The sequence below is a fragment of the Gavialis gangeticus genome, unplaced genomic scaffold (assembly GCF_001723915.1).
Source record: "Gavialis gangeticus isolate Ggan-Ray unplaced genomic scaffold, GavGan_comp1, whole genome shotgun sequence".
In the NCBI taxonomy this organism is placed as follows: Eukaryota; Metazoa; Chordata; order Crocodylia; family Gavialidae; genus Gavialis; species Gavialis gangeticus.
The window spans coordinates 9,565,405-9,568,294 of record NW_017729015.1 but is presented as its reverse complement, the minus strand read 5'-3'; the positions used below and the strand labels follow the sequence as shown (position 1 = coordinate 9,568,294).

General features: G+C 33.9%; 1 long non-coding RNA gene across 1 annotated transcript in view; it reads right to left on the bottom strand.

The window, feature by feature from the left end:
- LOC109294009 overlaps positions 1–2,861 on the bottom strand; it is an 8,797-nt gene extending 5,936 nt beyond the window's left edge. Inside the window, exon 1 of the long non-coding RNA XR_002096449.1 lies at positions 286–2,861. This is a non-coding gene — a long non-coding RNA (uncharacterized LOC109294009). The remainder of the gene's footprint in view (positions 1–285) is intronic.
- Positions 2,862–2,890: the final 29 nt, after the last annotated feature.

Sequence of the window (2,890 nt, the reverse complement as noted above, 5' to 3'; positions counted from 1 at the left end):
TTTTTTTTTTTTTAAAGATTCATTTTGCCTTTGGAAACCAAAGAGCATTTAGCTTATTTCAGATGTTGAAGTTAAATCGTACTGCTTTTGAACATAGATCAGATGGGTTTAAATTCAAGTATTACCTTCAATATGTTTGGAGAGTCTCCATAGGTAATGGTGAATTTTTCAAAAAGATTCGTATGATCCCTACCACTGAGATAGGGTTTGAGGATTGACTCCTCCCTCCGCCCCCAAAAGCCCTTTCATCTTACTGAAGAAGAATTAGAAATAAAGTTCTCTTACCGACAACTCCAAGGTAAATGATCCCTGCGAACCCCACCTAGCAAGTCGACATCATGACATGTCAGGTCAGGGCAGCCTCAACCACGCTTCCCTGATAGTCAGGTAAAAGGAAGGAGTTAAAAAAAAGGAACACACTTGCAGGTTTCTGGACAACATCAGAAAATATGATGCAACATATTCTGAACTGATACTCAGAGCTTCTGGTAACCTCCAAACAAGATGTTAAAACATTTGTCCAGAGGAATTCTGCTACTTTAAAGTTTCAGAAGTTCCTGGCAAATATTAAGCATTTGAAAGATGCATCTCAGCTGTTGAGTGTTTAGGGAAAAGATTACAGATTTCACATTTTCCCTTAAAAGACTTTTTTCTACTCCACAGATTTTAGTCAGTAAATTAATATACTTAAAGTTGCCATTCTTTACTGTATAATACAAATTACGAGAGCCAATTCATCACACACAAAGCAGCTTCAAATGAGTCCTAAGTTAACAGAAGCTCATTTTAGCAAAGCAGGAACATACAACCTGGGACTCTCCCTCTAGAAGGCTCATGGCTACTCACAAACAATTCACAAATGACACAGAACCCAATCTTGCAAACCTAAATCATGCTAATAATTTTTACACAAAAGTCTCACTTAAATCAACAGGTGAGTAAGCTTCATTCACAAGATTTGCAAGATTTGGTCCATCATATAAGATCAGGAACCCAATCTTGTAGTGCTTAGCCAAGCAATTTGTGTTGAAATAAATTTTGCTTGTACTACAACTACATGATTTGGTGCCAAGTAATTCTGTACACTTATAAAAAAAATACAATAGTCCCACCCAATATTTGCATTGGTTTTGCTGCTAGTAAGATTTGTATTTTCTGAAACAAACAAAAAAATTCAACAAATGGGCTTAATATGCTAATACAGAAGACAAAATCTAACTAGTTGAAAAAGAACCATCAAGAATCACATTTATATAGATCTTTTAGTTCTCTGAAAATTTGAAAATTTTTAAAGACAGTTCAGCTACCTAAAGATTGAGATCATCCTTTATACAATATTAAGACACAGACTGTTGTTTAACAGATATATTAACTGGAAAAATTAGACATTTAGCTCTAATGATTTGGCAAATTAAATTTGAGAATTAAATTGACCTTGTTGAGAAGAAACTAAGCCTATGGAACATGACAGCTTTAGAAATCTTGCTCAAGAAGTTTTGGAATAACTAGAAATCTGACGCTTTTTTGTTTTTTCGTTTTTGTTTTTTGTTTTTTTGGGGGTTTTTTTTGTTTTTTTAAGTCAAACACCTTCTTATCAATACAGACATTTAAACAACTGCTATAAATGAGTGATCAAATAATTCTTAATCCCATTTCGTGACTTCTCCACCAATGTCAGCAGGACACTTGCACAAACTGAATTTAAAACATCTGTGTGAGGTGAAACTCATTTTCAAGATAGTTATTTTTACGTTAGGTTTTTTGGATGTTATGCAGACAGAAAGAAAGATCAAGACACACGCAAGTAAAATTTTGGAAGTTTGCAAATTTGTTTCCATCACATTTTTCCTTAGTATTTGTCACAGAATATACTAAGTCCTTTAATTTTATTACAGAATCTTTATGGAGTAGAGTTTAATAGTTTTGATGTAGTTTTCTCCAAGTTCAATGTATATCTCTGATGCACTAAAATTTTAATAAATATCTTCTGAAATGTTTTAATAAAATGCTTTTGCAACTTTAACTAAATTTGAGTACCCACAAGTTGCATAGAAGTCAAAGCAGCTCGCAAATTTTGCAAATATAAAAAAAAAAAAAACCAACAGAATTTTATTTTCAACTGCACAAAATATGAATGATTTTTCATATCCAAGCATTAGGATAAATAGTATTTTGGTGGAAGCATATCCCAAAAAAATACAGATTTATGGTTCTTCAGGTAAACAGCTTTAATGCTATTTCTGATCCTTGTTAGTTTTGTAACAGATTATCTTCCCCCTCCCCCCATAAACAAATATTTTGGCATTTTACCTCTTTGGGACTCCTAACAGTTGAAATGTGCATTAAATGAAAATTCCATTCGAGTCAAATTTAGCTTGTAATAGAACCTCCTTTTTTATAATTTGCTGAAATGAAAGTACTTGTTTTGTATTTGTGTGGTTTTATTTACCACCACAAAAGAAAGATACAGTAACCATTAGAGATGTAACTACTGAAAAAGCCAGATTTCCAGAAGAGGTACTCCTTGTGATTCATTTACAAGCCAGATCCTCATCACAAGCAAAAAACCCACTACTCTCACTCAGGCAATCCTCCCTCTGACTTCACTACTTAAAATAAGGAATAAGAAATACACAACTTGGCCCAATGACTTGAGGTAACTTCCCTCCTCCCCCAACATAACATCTGGAATGCAAATTTAAAAAGTACTTTATAAACTTATGTGGCATTTGACTTCGTTTTATTAACTTGAAGGGAACAGAGACCTTCAACATAAGGAGAAAACTCATTTTGAGAAGTAGGTATGTGTTCTTGCTCCAATTCCAGTCAGAAGCTGTAACCCAAGCAATTGTCTACCAAACTCACAACCCCCCCCCCCCCCCCAAAAAAA